At 49.9% G+C, this 19,508-nt stretch overlaps 1 protein-coding gene across 1 annotated transcript in view; it reads left to right on the top strand.

Annotated features, from left to right (window-relative positions):
* The window catches only part of LOC119372487 (glucose dehydrogenase [FAD, quinone]), a 551,903-nt gene that overhangs the window by 401,570 nt on the left and 130,825 nt on the right, over positions 1 to 19,508 (top strand). The window lies entirely within an intron of this gene.

Below are 19,508 nucleotides of genomic sequence, written 5' to 3'. Positions count from 1 at the left end.
CTCCGGGGTCGAGCAATGCATATAGCTTGCTGAATCACAGGAATACAAATGGAATGTTTTTAGACTGCTATAAAACCGGAGTCAAGACTGAAACCACAGACGTTAATCAGATATGACGCCTGTATTGAAGCAGTGCATATGTAGTGTTTATTGCTTTCTTGTAAAATTAGATAGGCAGCACCGCAACCACTGTTGACGTTGCACCAGTATTACGCCTGCATGGGCTGTTTTTCCTAACCAGTTTATAGGCCTGGCCTGGCTCTGTGGTAAAATACCTGATTGCCACGCAGAATGTTTGGGTTCGATTCCTGCTGAGATCCTAATTTTTATTCTTTCCATTGGTCGGGTTAACGCTACCGATGTCGGTTTTTCTTAACATTCTCGCATTTAATTACCAATGTATGTTATCGCCGTTCCTGGGTAGATATAAACTGTCAATCACCTGTGGCGCACAGCCGTACACCGCGGCCCGTGGTAAACGGGTATGTGCCACACGTGTCTGGAGGAAAGGGTTTTACGACGTACGCGACAGGATTTTCACGTTATTCGTATGACTCGGTAATATTCGTCAAATCCTCTTACCCTCCCATGCGAATTTTGGGTTACACCAAGTTAAGGAGGCGAGCATGAGAGCACCCAGATGTAGGCGGCTAGATAGATAGATAGATAGATAGATAGATAGAAATGCTCAAAGTGCCAAAGGTTCGCTATGATATGCTTAGCATTTCAAAGGTTGGGTTGGTGCGCAAACGTGAGTCATTTGGAAGACATGATCGGAAGTTTAATTACCATTATCCCTGAAGGGGAATTTAGAACCATTGGTTTTTGTCAGCAATAAATTATCGGGAGAAACACGAATAAAGAAACTACTGATGGCGACGAGAAAAAAATTGCAGGCAGTTCGCACAAAGTCGCGAAAAGCTTCGCACAGCAAAGCACACGCCCGTCGACGCTCGTACTGCCCGTCGACCGAACGTCTAGCTTCGAGATGCTCGGCTTATTCCTCAGGAGAACGCAGCCGGCTGTGCACTATAGAGCGGAGGTCGCGCGGGATGTCTCCATTGGTGGGCGTGGCTTAGCTACTGCGCATGCGCGGCTTGGCCAGGTGGTGCGGTATCTGGTCGTTAGGCGACGCGACGCTTGTTTTTTCTTTGTACCTTTTTTCTCTCTACCTATTTCTCTCACTTTCGTTGATGTTCTCTCTGTCTCTCTCTCTTTTTCTGCATTTTTCTCCATATCGGTGGCGGTGGTCTACTGGTTATGGTGCTCCACTGCTGACCCGATGGTCGCAGGATCGAATCCCGGCCGCAGCGGCTGCATTTTTCGATGAAGTCGAAAATTCTTGAGGCCCGTGTACTTGGATTTATGTGCAAGTTAAAGAACCCCAGGCGGTCGAACTTTCCGGAGCCCTCCACAACGGCCTCTCCCATAATCATATCGTGCTTTCCCTCCTCCTCACGGTCACTTCCCTTTCCCACCCCCTTGCTACACTATACTATACAGGGCTATGCTACACTCAACTAGCGTGCCCGGATAGCCGAGTGATTAGGACGCTCGTCTTCAGAAGAGGGTACGCGTGTTCGAATCCCGCCTCCCAAAGGATTTTTTTCTGCAAGAATTGTTCTCTATGTTTATAACTTTCCTTCCGTATCTCTGTTTGTTCCTCTCTTTCTTTCTCTCTCTCGCTGTACTCGTTCTCAGGTAGCCGCACAGTGGCACATGCCCGATAAGATGATGATAGCGTTCTGCGATCGACCCACAAGGAACGATTTGCTAAACAGCTTCGCTGTTAAAACCTTGTGTGTGGTATGTCTATGCGCTCTGCAACTAAGTAAGGTACACACACACACACACACACACACACACACACACACACACACACACACACACACACACACACACACACACACACACACACACACACACACACACTACTACTACTACTACTACTACTACTACTACTACTAAGCTACGGATAGGAAACACACATACGGATAGGAAACAATCCGTGTAGTTTGAGCGCTTGCGCGACACAGTGAATGCCTGAATGCATGTTAAGGATATAGCGCTGTCAATCTAATGTCAGGTTCCGCTTATGCGCGGAACCAATAAGCAGAAAAACTTGTTTCGCAAAAAGCATTTGTGCGGGAATATTTGGGCGAATACTGATTCTGGATATATTAGTGATGCCGACCGAACAATAGCCAAAACGTCTACGAAAGAGAAGTACTGTGAATTTGGTCTGTGAATTTAATTGTCGGTGTCCCAAGTTTCAACATTTTGATAGCTTTGAATAACTGCTCAAGTAACGATTGGCCTTTATCAGCGAATCTGAACTCTTTCCTTTTATTTAACTTATGCCGTAGGGCATACTGGCGCCAATAAAAAAAAAAAAAGTGGGCATCGAGTGTCAGTCAGTCATTATCTTGGAGGGCGCCTTTTTTAATAGAAATCTGACTGCGCTAGTAGTGATCACTGCTGGTCATTGTCGTAGTAGAAAAATTTCGGCAGATCCCACGTACCGTGGGAATCGATGTTATGCGAAGCAAGAGCAGGAAGGTGACTGTGTCGCAATTTTTCACATTGAGCGAAACGTTGCGGAATAAAGCTAGAGAAATGTGCAAATGGTCTGCGCACACACATATTTTGAAGAGTCACACATGTGTTATATTGTTACGCGAGTGACGAGTCGCTTGTACGGTAGGCTATTTACAATATATATTTTCAAGAGCGGTTGCCGCGCTGACCAATCCCGCTCCGAGCTCGAGCAGCGAGCGACCTTCGTCCTCTTCGTCGGGCGCACACGCGCGTCCACAATATGCATTCCGGCCGCCTACACGTAGCAGTATAACCTGTTGTTTACAGTTGCGTAACGATGCCATCAGCAACATAGATGTTACCAACACCAGATGCAGCAAGCTGATATGTAGTGCTTATAGTCTTCATTACAGGATAGCGAGAATTGCAATGGGACAATGAAGAACACAAATGCACAAGACAGGCGCTACTCGCAATTGAGCTTTATTCAGAAAAGTTTCCCTAGATATATACACAGCCGAGTGGCACGCGCAGGCACACTGCACGTACGTTACAGTCACAGTTGCAGTTAGAGTTGCGTTAGAATTGTTATGCTTATAATTATCCCTTATGACGGAGAACACACGCAGGTATAAGAAACCCATGTGCATGTGTTGAAGGGGGTTCTTGGCAGTTCTTGAATTAGGTCATCATCACCGTGACCAGTGAGCACCAGCAGCTGGACAGGACTTGTTCGCGGATCCGTTCGTGATCGTGGCTACGAACGGTCTAAGTGCAGTGAAGTGCGAGGCATAGTAGAGCTGGTGGAAACCGCGGATGGCTTTTACTAAAAATTAATCTATGATGCCTCCTGTCCTGGACGTGGCGCCGAGGTCTTGTGGTGCCCTGTCCACATCCAAGCCGTCTTTCAGGCCGTCTAAGAACCAGGCGTTGTTTGGTGTTCATAAATCAATGCTGAAGTCACCGGTAATCACAAGGGACATGTTCCTCTCGGCAGAGGTATTGTAGGAAGCATTGACCCCGGTTTTTGCTTAATCCACGTGGTCGACATTGCGGACCACGTGGAGGAGTGCTTGGTAGCCCAGCGTCTTCTATGGGTGCTCTGTCTTCAGCTCCCTAACTTTCCTTGCGTTGGTCGCTGTTGTGTAGCGGTTAGAGTGCTCGGCTGCTGACCCGAAGGTCGCGGGTTCGATCCCAGCCGCGGTGTTCCCTTTCCGATGGAGGCGAAACGCTAGAGGCCCGTGTAGTGCGCGATGTCAGTGCACGTTAAAGAAAACCACATGGCCCAATTTTCCGGAGCCCTTCACTTACGGAGTCTCTCATAATCATATCGTGGTTTTTGGATGTAAAACCCCAACAATTACTATTATTACCGCTTTCCTTCCGTGTCAATGTGTATATTCGCGGTTACTGCGTCTGTTGAGACTTTGTTATCATCTGTGGCAAATACCCGCATAACATGAACTCTGGTATGCGGGTATGTGCCCCACGTGACTGAGGGAAAGGGTTGCATGACGTACGCGACATGTATTTTGCGTTATTCAGGTCATCACCAGTGAATTGTGTTGGTCATACACTCATCCTATGCTATGCAAATTTTGGTATATTATAACCAGGGGCGTAGCCAGAAATTTTTTTCGGGGGGGGGGGGGGGGTTCAACCATACTTTGTGTACGTTCGTGCGTGCGTTTGTATGTGTGCGTGTATATATACGCAAGCAAAACTGAAAATTTTCGGGGGGGGGTTGAAACCCCCCCCCCCCTGGCTCGCCCCTGATTATAACCTATGGAGACGACCGGGAGAGCGCCCAGACGTAGATAGATAGATAGATAGATAGATAGATAGATAGATAGATAGATAGATAGATAGATAGATAGATAGATAGATAGATAGATAGATAGATAGATAGATAGATAGATCCTTTTCTATCTATCTAGCCGCGTACGTCTCGGTGTTCTCATGATCGCCTTCTCAACTTGGTGTAGACCAAAATTGGTATGGGAGGATAAGATTTGGCGAATATGACTGTCGGGCGATGCGGACCATGAGGCGATGCGAAGCCGGAGCACTTGCACGATCGCGTTCCGTTGGCGTTCGTTGGGCATACTACCGACCTCGCGTCGCGGAACGCGAAGAGGGACGCTACGCGCGTCGTATGTTCCATCTAGCCTGGCCGTTAATTCTCACAGGGCAAGCGGGGAACGCGGTCGACAGGCGGGCGAGAGGGGGGCAGTGTAGGAGAGAAGAGAGAAGGGGAGGGGACGCGCATGCGCTCGAGCTCATCGCGGCGTTGAGCAGGAGAGAATTTCGGCATGTCTAGCCCGCGTTTCAGAGGAAGAGTGGAAAGGGGGAGGGGAGAGGGGGAGGGAGAGGGGAAGTGGAGAGGGGGAGGGGATGGGAGAGGGAATGTGGAGAGGGAGAGTGGAGAGGGGGAGGGGAGAGGGTGAGTGGAGAGGGGGAGGGGAGAGGGGTAGAGGACATGGGGAATGGTAAGGGGGAGTGGAGAGGAGGTGTGTGGAGAGGGTAAGCGCATGCGCAGTAAGGGTGGTCACGCCGCACACCACCACCACCACCACCACCACCGGATTGAGCTCGGCCTTAAGATACTTCGCATCTAATAACCTGAAAACTTCTGTCGCGTACGTCGTCAAACTCTTTCCTCCAGACACGTGTGGCACATACCCGTTTACCACGGGACGCGGTTTACAGGTATGCGCCACAGGTGATTGACAGTCTATATCGACCCAGGAATGGCGAGAACAGACATTGGTAATTTAAATGCGAGAGCGTTAAGAGAAACCGACATCGGCAGCGTCGACCCGACGAATGGAAAGAATAAAGATTAGGATCTCAGCAGGAATCGAATCCAAGCATTCTGCGTGGCAATCAGGTGTTGTCCCACAGAGGCACGCTAGATCTATAAACTGGTTTGAAAAAAATTACAGCATATCCACGGGTGAATGATGAAGAGCTTTGGCGAAGCTCCTGAAGCAATCATGGTTACACCGCGTGGGTACTGGGCTTGCTGCGTCCCGTCCGTAGTTAAAGCAAGGACGACGGAGGCTTCAACTCACAACAAACAACAATAATTTATTTAACTCTACGCTGCATACGGCGGGGTCGGTCCAGGGACACGAGACGACGAGGCGGCGGCCATGATCGGCGGCAGCAGCAGTCGGCAAGCGCGGGTGGCAGCATAGCATACGTCCTTCCTGGCAGCCAAGGCACCTCTCCCCTGGGCGGCGCGCAGGCTGCCCCTTTTAAGCCGCGCAGCTGGGCCACGCGCACCGCCTCTGCGCAGCACGTGCCGCTATCTCGAGATAGCCGGTGGGCGTGGTCCCCACAACCGTGAAATCTTCAGTGGTTTCGCCCAGCAGTAATCAAAGCGATACGCCGCTTTGCTTATTTTTTTTCCTTTTTTTCTTATTTTTACTTTTTTCATTTTTATTTTTTTTTTAATTTTTTATTTTTTTCATTTGTTATCTTTTTTTTTCTTTTTCTCTTTTTCATTCTTTTATTTCTTTTTTCTGGATGGATGGATGGATGCTATGAGCGTCCCCTTTATAACGGGGCGGTGACATGTCTGCCACCTATCTCGAAGAAAAAAAAAAGAAAAAAAAACCTTCCTTGTTTTATGTTGGCCTAATACCTTATCCACATTGATTAAATCTATGTTATTATACCAAAAAAATATAAATTCACGGTCCATCTCTCTGCCTCTTAAGGCAGAATGACCTTATTTTTCCCCAGTATTTATTTTTGTACTTTATCTCTACCTTTCTGCCACCAATACTCTAACCGTCTCTTACTTATTTCTATCGCGGACGTGTTCAGCTTTCCATTGTTGTCCCTAAAACCCAAGGCTTCCTGTAGACTCGTGCCCACACGTATACCTGGGTGAATATCGCCACATTCAATCAGTACATGTTCCATCGTTTCCTTAGTTCCCCCGCAGCATGTACATTGTTCTTCTTCGTTACTGAATCTCGCTTTATAACTACGCATTCTAAGGCAGCCCGACCTTGCTTCAAACAGTAAAGCGCTTCCCCTTGAATTATCATAAAACCTTTCCCTCCTTATTTCGTTTTTTCCCTTTCGGTAGTTACTCAGAGCCGGCTTCTTTTCCATCGCTGTCATCCAATAAGTCCTCTCCGCCTCTCTGACCTTCCGCTTAATGCTCCTTGTTGCCATATCGCCCGCACTGCTAGCCGTATATTTACTGGTGAGCCTCCTAGTTCTTTTTCTCCACTGCGTGTCAACGCTTTTTCTATACAAATACCTGAAAACCTTCTGTGCCCATCTACTCTACTTCGTTTTCCTCAGCCTCTCTTCGAATCTCATTTTGCTCTGAGCTTCCCTCACTTCAAAGCCTGTCCATCCCATATCTCCCTTTACAGCCTCATTTGTCATCTTCCCGTGAGCGCCCAACGCACGGCGGCCCACCATCCTTTGATTTACATCCATTCCTGATTGTACCTCTGACTTCATGCACACCACTGAGTTCCCAAATGTAAGCCCCGGGACCATCACACCCTTCCACAGCCCTCGAAGCACCTCGTACCTATTGTATCCCCATAAAGCTCTGTGCTTCATAATTGCAGCATTCCTCTTTCTCTTTGCTACCGATGCTTTCTCTTGTACCTACATATTGTCACGTGGTCGTGACGTCGACGAAGACAGCAGTCAGCACGTCCGAGATGAAACTGTTTATTTGGCCGAACTTGTCATGTTTATTTGGCCGAACTTGGCCGGGAAACTGAAGGTCAAACCACAACAATACACTGATAGCGTCGAACAGAGCGTCGACCGTCGATCAACTGACAAGCGGTCAAGCGTGTCGGCTTTTGTACAGGCGCTATCGAACTTTCCAGCGATATCGCTGGTGGCGGCGTTATCTCTCGACAAAGCTGGAACATTCGCGTGCGGCGCGCAATCTTAACGAAACGATCTACAATGATCGGGAAGCTTCGCGAACAATGTGGCGCGGTTTGCGCTGAGCGTTGCTGATAGTCTTGGGGGGTGTAGCTTCAACTCATGAAACATAAGACACGCGGCAATGCCCTCCTCTGAAAAAGCATCGTCCCGACCCTATTGCAAAACCCAGCGCCACTGGGTACCAGCGTCCAGTGCCATGCCTGATTATGGGCCCAGCGTCACGCTGGATACTGGGCCGCTGGAGCGGCGTTTTACTGGGAGGCGCTGGGCGCTCAAGCGCAAAACGGCTCTACAGCGTTAAAACGGCGGTGCCTACGTGCCCTACATCAATATATTAGTAAAGAAAGTCATATAGAAAGCATTAGTGCAATAAAAAAAGGAAAAAAAATTGGCCGCGTATCTGCGTGCTTCGCTGCAAATGTCGTGTAAAGACGATAGAAGAGGCGCTGTGTGAGATATGGACGCCATCTGGCAATACGTCGGGAAACATGAGTGCTGTGTTGCGTGCTGGTAGTCCCGGCGCAGCAGCAGGCGAAGACCGGCGGTGACCAACGCGACCGGCGGGGACGCCAGCCAGCCCGAAAACGCGGTTTGGCGCGAAGCGCTGAAGCAGAGAAACGTCCGCACTCAACGAGTACTCTCCACACACTCTTTTATTTACACGTCGCCTGGGTAAAACAGGAACGCCAGAGCGGCGCCCACAACAGGCAGCCTGAAGGCCGCCCACAACGCTGCTTTTTCATTTTTTAAATATTTTTTTTTTCACCTTCTTGGCCTTCTCAAAACTAAAGTTTTTCAAAACCCATGGCATTCGTACAGTGCAATACAGAACCGAAACCGAAACACAACAATGAGCTCGTGCGAAGGGCACGGAGGAAGGCAAATTTCAGCGCAGTCGCATTTTCAGCTTTGTTGAAACAGCGCTCACTAGACGACGACGAAGTAAAAGAAGGCACAGGACAGGCGCTGCCTGTCCTGTGCCTTCTTTTACTTCGACGTCGTCTAGTGAGCGCTGTTTCAACAAAGATGAACGCATACCAACTCGCTCAAGCTTCCATTCCTATGCATTTTCAGCGCAGCTTAAGAAACTAGGGTCCATAAAATTACGTATGTATGCATTTTCTATTAAAGGAACACGCCACGTAATACTTACCTAGTGATGTTGCACCTCAGATATGCATGATATTTACTTTTTGATCGACAACGTTCACAAGTATGAACAGCCGTACCAGTTCAAGACGGCTGGCCCTTGGGCAAGTGGTTCAACTTTGGCCGAGTGGCTGAATCGAGGGACGTGCCGACAAACAGAAAGACGGACAGACAGACAGAAAGACAGACCAAAATTTCTGCGTTTAAGTTCCCCAAGAAAGACTATCGTCTTTAAAAACCCGCATCGCCACCTCTCAATCTCCAAGCAAGTACTCTACGACTGCGCCACGCTGAAACATGTCGACGCCGCTGTAAAAGGGCTAGTCAATACAGTAAGAGAGTGTTTCGTTTCATATTTTGATGCCGCGTATTCAACGAAGACGTGATCTTCCTTTCCAAATCTAGCTTGCTTCTTTATTAGACACAAACAAAGTGTTGCCGGCAACGAATGAAATGCCCAAAATGGGAAGACCGCTTAGTTTAAGAATTCCCGTCTTGACTTCGAAAAATATCAAATGGATCGAGGAGCAGGGTACAGTCTGACGGCTGTTACTGCCAATTTTTAATAGCCGTTTCTCGCCCTTGCTAATGATCAACATGTACAGAAGCTTTATGATGTCTCGTTCGATAAACACGCGCCTACACGAATTCATACTGAGGAGTTTTCTCGCGCGAGCAGCGATATTACTGCGGGGCGGGCGTGTCTGTATATACTGATTTACAGTTCTAGCGATCGATACCTACAACTATAAAACCGCTCAGCAAAAACAAATACAATTCGTTGAAAAATGATGCCGGTGTGTTAGTTCATTAAAGGGACACTAAAGGCAAATAACAATTTATGTCAGAGTGAAAGCCCAATGTATGACAACTTCTAAAACGGCAATATTATCAACAGCAGTGCCCTACTTACCGAGAAATTAAGCTAAATGTATCACATGATGAGCGCCACGAGTGGGACATTTTCGAAGTGATCCCGATGACGTAGGGAAGTCGGCCTACAATAAATCACTAGTAATCAAACTAGCAGCAGTAAAAAAAGAACATTCCGAGCATCAAAAGACGTAATAAAATGCTGTTTGTTCGTTTCCGCTTGATTCATGGAAAACAAAACCTCCGTGGCGTTGCCATGGGGAACGGCGCGCCTGGTTCAAAGGTTCCGTTTTCGCCGAACTGTGCCTCGCCCGTCTCAGTGGTAGTTTCGGGATCGCGTACTGCCGTGCGTGTTTTGCGCGCTCGTGAAAGTCGCTCTGACAGAAAGTTCGACAAAATGCCGCATGCGTGTGATATTGCCGGATGCCCGAATGGTGCACAACGCCAGTGCTGCAGCAAGGAAACCGGTGTGTCTTTTCACTGGGTGCCGCGGAATGAACCCTTACGCTCGAAGTGGCTTAGTGTCATGCCATTGCGCCAGTGTGCTAAAGAGTCTGCGTGTGTGCTCGCTGCACTTTCGTACTGAGTATTACGAGACCAACTGCAACTTGGTGACGGCTTTCAATGTGCCCATCCGAGCAAGTCTTTGCCGCAGCGCCGTTGTTGCTACTGTGGGTCCCGCTACTTCCGCTCGGCTGCTACTAGTGTCGGCGGCCGCGCAGTAAAAGCGGGAAACGTTGGGCACGGCAGCAGTGACGTATGAGAGTCGTATTTTCAGGCGGGAGATTTGAAGCGCGCTAACGCGATGCGGACCACTAAAAACGTGATTTTATTTCAAAATAAGCACTTCCTTGGCACAAAAGCAGCGCTACGAGGTTTCTGGACCGCTATTTCAGCAATCAACGTCGACTTAATATTTGCCTTTAGTGTCCCAGTTGACAGGTGTGTGTTCTGACGTATGAGTCAGAGAAGTACTGGCGAGTGTGGCCGGCTGCTTTTGATGAGCCTGCGTTCGTTGCTAAAAGCGCGTACCATCGATGGTCATCGCTCCTTGTGTGGACACCGTACACTAGAAAAAATGGTTATTTAGGTTAACGAATGTCCAGACTATACTTTACAGTAATTTTTACACGTTGGAATTGCGTGTGCTTAAACCAAGAAGCGCCGGTGGCATGTAGACGGACTCGGCCGGTACGCTAGGCCTAACGCTGGCTGGGATCCGCACTGGGTAGGACCAATCTCGGCGCAGATGAGTTGCGATGGTTGAGTTTCTGCATTCTGGCCTCGAAACCTTTTTAACTGTTACCTAAGGTATAGCTGAAGTAAGTGGAAGTGCAAGATTTGCCCGAGATGTGTTTCCGGTGTGGCGATATCGAACGACGGCTATTTTTCTGGCCTCCGTTGGGAGCGGTCGCGAAGCCAGAGCTCATTTAATTCTTGCCAACTGCACGGCGATGTAACGATTTGCTCTGCATGTTCAGACCTACGCCTCCAGACTTATAAACATTACAATATGAAGTCATTACCGCAACACATCACGGATGCAAAACTGGTATATATGCGCGGCATGCACAAAAGGTTCATTACGGCTACGTGCTCCGCAAAAATTAACGACGTTATTGACACTGCATGAATAAAAAAAAGCGTGCTAGAAAGCAAAATGATCAGCGTTGGCTGCTCTTGGTTATTAACATATTTTTCTCCACATTCGACAGGGAAACATTAACAGTGACTGTGATTTCACATATCACGTATATCATGAAAATAGCGCGCATCTGATCGTCTTTCTCTGCCAAGCTAAAATTTGTGACACATGTTTGAGACCCGTTAGGATAACATCCATCGGTACCATCGAATCAAACATTCGATATTCAACGATACCAAAGCATTCCGCAGCGCACGATCTGAAAGCAGCGCGCGACACTGGCAGAAACAGTGCAGGCTCCAGTATGTGCCAGCGCACGCCAGTGAAAATTCCCGCGTCGCCAGCGCTTCCCAGTGAGCGCCAGCGTCACAACGGCAAAGCCAGTGCCTCTACCAGTGCGACCCAGCTCTTTCCCAGCGCTTTCTCCGGAGTCCCAGTGAATTCGAGCGTATACCAGTGTTGCCAGTGCGATCCAGTGCCAAAAAAACGTACTGGTATCACGCTGGGGGCACTGGAACGGCGCTGGTTTTTGCAATAGGGCGATGCTTAAAAACAGAACATGAATACATGCAATACTAAAGAAAACTAATAAAGAAAGCAAACATTAGAGTCCTCTGGTGCGTTAACGTGCATAGTACGGTTTAAGGCACACCACATGCACGACCTCGGGTCGAGCTCGGCGCCTCTGAGAGTTCGTGATGCCGTCGGGGACAACCTCGTAGTCGAGTGCGCCGAGACGTCGAAGTACCCTGTACGGTCCGAAGTATCGTCGCAGAAACTTCTCGCTCAGTCCGCGTCGTCGTATTGGTGTCCAGACCCAGACACGGTCGCCGGGCTGGTACTCCACGAAGCGTCGCCGAAGGTTGTAGCGACGGCTGTCGGTGTTCTGCTGGGTCTTGATGCGCAGGCGGGCGAGCTGTCGAGCTTCTTCGGCACGTTGTAAGTAAGCGGCGGCGTCGAGATTTTCTTCATCGGTGACGTTCGGTAGCATGGCGTCGAGCGTCGTCGCCGGGCTTCTTCCGTAGACCAACTTGTACGGCGTCATCTGCGTCGTTTCTTGGACGGCCGGGTTGTAAGCGAAGGTCACGTACGGAAGGACGGCGTCCCACGTCTTGTGCTCAACGTCGACGTACATAGCCAGCATGTCGGCGATGGTCTTATTTAGACGCTCGGTGAGGCCATTGGTCTGCGGGTGGTAGGCGGTGGTGCGACGGTGGCTCGTCTCGCTGTATTTGAAGATCGCCTGAGTGAGGTCCGCAGTAAAGGCGGTACCTCTGTCTGCGATGAGGACCTCTGGGGCGCCATGACGCAATACGATGTTCTCCACGAATAACTTGGTTACCTCGGTCGCACTGCCTTTGGGCATGGCCTTTGTCTCGGCGTAGCGGGTGAGATAGCCAGTTGCTACGACGATCCACTTGTTGCCGGAAGTCGACGTCGGGAACGGCCCCAGTAGGTCCATCCCGATTAGCTGGAACGGCCGGTGAGGTGGTTCGATTGGCTGCAGAAGTCCCGCTGGCCTAGTCGGCGGTGTCTTCCGTCGCTGGCAATCTCGGCAAGTCTTAACGTAGTGGGTGACGTCGGCAGCAAGGCGTGGCCAGTAGTATTTTTCCTGTATTCTGGCGAGCGTGCGGGAAACACCGAGGTGCCCAGCCGTCGGGTCGTCGTGTAGGGCCTGGAGGACTTCTGGTCGCAATGATGAGGGCACGACAAGAAGGTAGTCGGCTGGAAGTGGCGAGAAGTTCTTCTTCGGGAGAACGCCGTTCCGCAAAAAAAAACGACGGCAGTCCTCGCTTGAATACCTTCGGAACATCGGCGGTCTTGCACTCGAGGTACTCCATAAGGTCCCCAAGTTCCGCGTCGGCTCGTTGCCTTTCGGCGAAGTCATCGGCACTTATAGTTCCGAGGAAGCAGTCATCGTCGTCGTCTTCCGGCGGCGCGTCGACGGGGGCACGAGACACGCAGTCGGCGTCAGAGTGTTTTCGTCCGGACTTGTACACGACGGTAATGTCGAATTCTTGCAGTCGTAGGCTCCACCGTGCGAGGCGACCTGAAGGGTCCTTCAAGTTAGCTAGCCAACACAAGGCGTGGTGGTCGCTCACAACTTTGAAGGGCCGGCCGTAGAGGTAGGGGCGAAACTTCGATGTAGCCCAGATACATAGCATCCGCACTGGCCGATAGCCGACATAAATCGAGAGCGGCGTTCGGATCAGGTGCGCTTCTTGCCTTGGGGTGCCGCCACTTGCCGGCGCCGCACTCCTCAGTTCATGGTAGCCGCACTCGCGCACGCGAATCACAGCGGGAGAGCGATCGCGTTTCCTGACGCGCGCTGACCTAACTTCTTTCCCCCGTGTCATCCCTCCCTGTGTAGCTTGCAGTGCACTCGTCGGCACGAGAAAAGAGAAAAAGCGCTGAGAGCGTGCGCCAAACCCCCGTAACTTCGCTCATTCTTGACGGATTCGAGAAATTTTTGCGGCAATCGATTCGGGAGGCAGTAAACTCCGATACGGAGGTCATTAGATCATTACTTGGAAAAGTGGTTCACGACCCCTTTAAAGGACGACGACCCAACTCCCTGGATAGCATATTCTTGGAGTCTTGGACCTAGCACACTGTGCATAAATAAATAAAATAGATAAGTGACATATATATCTCGGTGCGTTAGTACACTTTTTTATTTCATTCTTACTCGAGTAAATCGATAAATAAATACAGAAGTATATAGAATGGCAAACTTAGAATATAGCTGACAGGGGCGGCAGAAATTTTTTTCGGTGGGGGGGGGGGGGGCACCTCCATGATCTGAAGTGAGGGCGGGGCAGGCAGATGTGGTCGAGTATAATTTTCCGCTGTGTATGCCATGGCAAAAAATAATTAGGGGGGGAGGGGCACGGGCCCAGTGTGTCCCCCCCCCCCTGGCTACGCCACTTATAGCTGAGCTAGTTGGTAGGTGTTCAAGTTAAGAAGACATGACGTGGAAACACGGACATAAGAGAAAAGTCGAGAGAGTGAACAGCTATCTCACACGTAGACCACTACTCGCACTTGATTGATAGGTATGGCCTCTTGCGTGGGAATGCGCAGATGAATATATCTGTGTTTACTTTCGCTTCCGCCGCTGTGTGATTTTTCAGTTGTTAGCGGCGTTTCAGGTGTCTTGACTTCTCTCCTGTGTCCGTGTTTGCACGCCCTGTTTTTATAAAGGGCCCCTAAACAGCCTTGAACACACAAAAAAACATGGCTGATCCCTCCGTCATAGGAATCGGTATAACACGAAAGTGAAACGTGTCTTCACAGAAGTAGTGCTTATTGTGCAGTGATAGATGAGAGCTTGTACAATGTCTATTCGTGTTTGGCAGCTACAGCACCGTTTTGACGTGGATGCACCCATGTTGACGGCATGTCTCTATCGCGACGACTAACGCCCATTATCATGATTAAACCGTTGTGGTAGTTGACGTTGTGAACATATATTTGGACACAGCAAATCGTGAATCCCGCGTAAGGATGATATCAACAAGCTCATAATCAACATTGGTACTCGGTATGCACTTCTTCAAAGCGTCGTCAATTAAGGAGAGAAACGGCACGGTGTGCGCTTTCTAGCAATGGGTGACCGATGCCTGCGCCCATGCATACACTACTACACACTGCGCTTCAGCAACACGGGAGGTAGAGGTTCGTGGCCTGAGCCGCAAACGCGTGCGTCCCGCTGTGCTCTGTCTCGCAGGCGTTAGTCTCGCTCCACCAAGGCACGACATTCGCCCGTCGAAATCGCGTCCTTTCTGCAACGCGTATTGCAGCAGTTTTGTTAGTCGGTGCTCTCGCAATCGTAGCAGTCGGCGGCGGAGAAATCCCGTTGGTGCATGTGGAAGCTGCACCACTCCGATGAGCCGACGCACGCTAACACGAAGCGAAAGACAAAGAAAGAACGTAACCAACGTAACTGCGTCAAGGGTGCCCCGGCGACGCCAGCGCGGCCAGTGCACCTCGCTGGTATCGAGACGCTGTAACCATGACCTCCGATATTGCACGCAATCTCGCAGTAAGCGCTAGTAAGTGTCGATCGTGAAGCATTACTTCTTTTCACCTCTCACAGACGGCGGCACGGCCCCGCGCCGCGCCGCCTACGCACACCGCCAACAGAGAGCACCGTGCGAAAGAGAATGTGTGAAAGATATAAGGCGCAATCGCGCCGTGTTAAGCATCTGCCGAGTTAGCTTAGTCGATAGGGCGACGGGCACTTGCCGTCGAGGCCGCGAGATTGTGGGTTCGATTCCCAGCGGGAGATCTTATTCTTCGTTTTTTTCTTTCTCGCCCGTTGGCGTCCATTTTATTAACGTCATATCCGTGACGAATGTACTTGGTGGACCCCGGCATAAAACACTTTCGTGTCAAAAAGTCACAGTTTCGCCGCAACGGCGAAGCAATGATTGCGATAGCAATAAATTGTAATGTAACGCGAAGAACGGCAAGCAGCTCGAAATTGCCAGCGCGTCGCTCGAGCCCAAAGGACGCACGAAAAGAACGCACACAGGACGAGCGCGGACTAATGCGTCACAGCTCGACAATTGAAGCGCACTGCTCAAACATACAGCAGGACGCACGAAACAAACGAACAGGTACACACAAGACGAGCGCGAACTAATTGTCCCAGTTGTTACTTATTTCTGTCTGAACAGCGCGCTCCTTTCGCAAACGCGGCCGCTGGAGCGAGCGAAGCGAAGCACCCCACCGGCCGCCCCTTCTTTCCTTGAGATAAGCGAACGAAAGCGACGACGCCCTGTAGAGCGAACAGCAACGGCGTTCGCAGGGGCGGGGAGACGATCTTTAAAGCGCGCAAGACGCGCGCACATCGCGCCATCAATGTGGCCCCTAAGAAAGCATGCTGATTTACATGGTGTATATAAATAGCTCGCCGTTAGCAGGCTGAGAGACGGTGCTATCGTGGCCTAACGTCTAACGCGGCGGGCTGCAAAGCGAGAGGTCGCCCGTTCGATTCCGCGCGTCGGAAAGAATTTCTTATTTTTCTTTGTGGCCTTTCTATATATATACATACTTATACATATACGGTGAATGACGGCGACGGGGACGGACATTTTCCAGCCGAGACTGTCCATATAATTGCTATCGCAATAAAAGAAACGAGCGCGTTATTTTCTCTTCACCTTTCTTGTCTTTTGGTGCACTTCGCGATGCCAGAACAGTGATTCACGTGACATCATCAGGGTACATACTCTCGACTGGTCCATATACGAGAAATAACAGTTGTGAATTGCCTCTCACACTACTTTGCTATGCAGCCGCTCACCCGCTCTTCCTTCTCTCGCACGACTATCGTGTGCGATTAACTGATTTCGCTCCATTTTGTGCGTTTGCGACCGCGCATGCAGAGACAACAGACTGTAGCCGACAAGCGCGAAATCCTGATAGGTTCAGCGCTTAGTGCTGACGTTGTACGCGTGCTTTATGAAGAAATACGTGGCGGGGAGATGTCCCCTGTAAGAATGGTATTGAAGGCGAGAACGAAACTAATGGAAAAAGCGCCTGATTATATGATTCTTCCAACGGACGAACACTTTACAGCGAAGACGATGCAGCTATCCAGAAAAAAGGCCAGCCCGCTTCGACGGTTTTTTGTATATCTTTTATTGCGTTATCAATTGTATGGACACTCAGGACAGGCTTTCACCGTCGCCGTCATGTACCGTATAAACTATAAATCGATAACATCGCTCCGCGCATCGTATGTTCTACCCGCGAGTAAAAGCTCGCGAGCGTTGGCAAGGAACATGGCTAAAGCAGAGATGAAACAAGCTGGCCATCTCCTTTGCACGGAATAAAATCAACCCTGTGTGCGAGGCCTGCCGTCGATTGCTCCTCAAGCAGAAGGAAACGCCTCGCCCGTCATTTGCTGGGCGAAGGAGCAGGAAGGGATGTCTGGGGAAGGGACTGCGTAACTCGAGCAGCAACTGTGAACTTTGACTGTAAGGGCGCGGTAGAAAGCGCTGGCACGCGCGCTATTTCGGCAGACATCCCCCAGCGAACGGCTCGTATACCTTCTACTCCTGTGATCTCAATGCTTCGCGCTCGGACCACTGATACGACAAACTGACCGAAAACCGCTTCTCTCCCGGGAGCGGCTGTATTGCCATACACCAGCGTTTTGTATAGTTAAGTGTGATCGGATCCAAAAGAGTTAGCTGGTAGCCCTCGTTCATGTAACACTACGGCGTGTACTTATCACATTCGCTGCCTGCCCCCCCCCCTCCCCCACGCGCCGCGCCGCCGCCGGACGTGGAAACACCGGCGCGCCGCCGCCGGTGATTTCGGGTCCGGCGCCCATGTCTAGCTGAAGCTCCGTACTTAAACAGCGGGTCTGGTCATTTGTTGAATAAATATAAGGGATGACCAGACAGGTAAAGCAAGCCTCTCCTGTCCCGCAGATGCGTGCATTCAGCTGCTCTGAGCTGATAATCACGTTTGTTTTCGGGTGATCGCTCGTAACATGAAGTGAGGCATACACGATGTTGCACTGTTATCGTTTCATTTACTTTGATTTGTCGTGTTTTTTTTTAAGGTTAAAGCCTTAGACGACTCATCAAACACGAAAATTGACCGTCGGCGTCCAGCGTCGCCAACACGAGTGATGCACAAAATCATTGGCGGCCGATCACGGAGGCAATGGAAAAGCAGGTGAGGTGCAGAAAGCCTGCAATGCCTTCGATCCTGTGGGAACTCCGAAACCACGTTATGTGCAGAAAGCTTTCGGAGAGGGGTGGAGGAGGATCAATGCATCGACTGAAGAAAATGAAAAAGATGGCTTTCGCTTTCTAGTCGTCTCAGGCGAATTGCATAAGAAACCGTGTCTTTTTTTTCATGTAGTTTTTTCGCATACATTTTATCTATGCCGTCAGTTCTTCAAAATTTATGGGTAAGTCTTGCATGTTAGCATCGATATTGGTGACCACGACGTTTTTTATCACCTGACGGAAACAAATCGTCAGACCACATGTCATCAGAATTATTTCTGGCTAAAGAAAGCGGGCTTGCGCGCCACACATCACATTATTCTTATTCGTTACGCAATTGACAAGCATATGTCAAGTTAGTGATGCCATAACCTATCGGTCGTGTAAGGCATACATACATTCCTGCCCCTCCATGCCAATTTCCGTGAACACTCTAAGAAATAATCGAGTATTTGGGGAGTAATTCTGCCACACAACAATAATCTTCATCCAGCTTGTTCGCGTTTCCTTTCTTGAAAACCCAGCTCTCGTCACTATCCTATCAAGAATGCTATGTCCCGCTGATAACGCGCGCGCCGTTCGTGACCGAGAAATGCCGCGACCGCGGTGATAACGCGAGGAAAGCACGCGAGGTGGATGACGATTATTGTTGTGTGGCAGAAATACTCCCTGAATAATCGATTTTTAAATGCGAATGCATTTCTTAGTCGAGCTATCTCAGGCATCCGGCGTTATCCGCGCGCCGGCAGGTGTTACCTCTCCGCTCTCACTCCCTCTCCCATAGCAACAGCTGCGGGTGCGCGCGCTTATTCTCGCCCCTAGCAACCGGAGCATGTGTTGCCAGAGAGTGTAGGAGAGGGTAGGTGCAGTGCTTCGCCGCTCCTTCTCTCGCCGTTCGCTCTCTCTCCTCCCAGCGCCCCACTCTCCCGTCCGCTCGCGCCTCACTCTCGACCGTTCGCTGGCTGGGCGCCTTTCAAGAACATCCGGAAATGTGTGCTCGAGACGCCGCTGTGAAACGCCAACGGCGACCACAAGGCTGAGATTATGGCCGTCAGGTACAATGACAACACAAACAGGTGCTGATGAATGTGTAAATAAATGGTTACGGTACAAATCCTCGTCTCGTCATTAATTTACGCCATTAAAATTACTACGCCGTGTACTCTCGGCGCAAGAAATGCATTCGCATTTCCTCACGATTCCCTTCGGGGAGAACAAATAAAGTAACAGCGCGAATGAAACAAGGACGACAAAGGAACGAGGACCACGGGACATTTGTCGTCCTTGTTTCATTCGCGCTGTTACTTTATTTGTTCTAATTATGAAGCAACTAGCCCACATCAAGTTGTTACCTTCGGGGAGGTGGGAGCATTTTTTTTTCTTAGAGTGTATACCAAGTGAACGAGACGCGAGTTACGCAAGTAATTTTTTACTTTTGGTATCGCGGCCACGCCGACTGACACATTCGGCTTCGCATGAAATGGCTTGAAACAGCAAAGCGCGGGAGACAGCCTTGTAAAACAAATTGAATGCTCGAAATAAGAAAGGATATTGCCACGCCCACTTCTTGTCTTGTTTTGATGTATTCGGGTTTGACCGGCAGGGACGGTTATCAA

Source organism: Rhipicephalus sanguineus, chromosome 10 (assembly GCF_013339695.2).
Source record: "Rhipicephalus sanguineus isolate Rsan-2018 chromosome 10, BIME_Rsan_1.4, whole genome shotgun sequence".
In the NCBI taxonomy this organism is placed as follows: Eukaryota; Metazoa; Arthropoda; class Arachnida; order Ixodida; family Ixodidae; genus Rhipicephalus; species Rhipicephalus sanguineus.
Note: the sequence above shows the minus strand (reverse complement) of the source record. Positions and strands in the feature narration are given on the sequence as shown.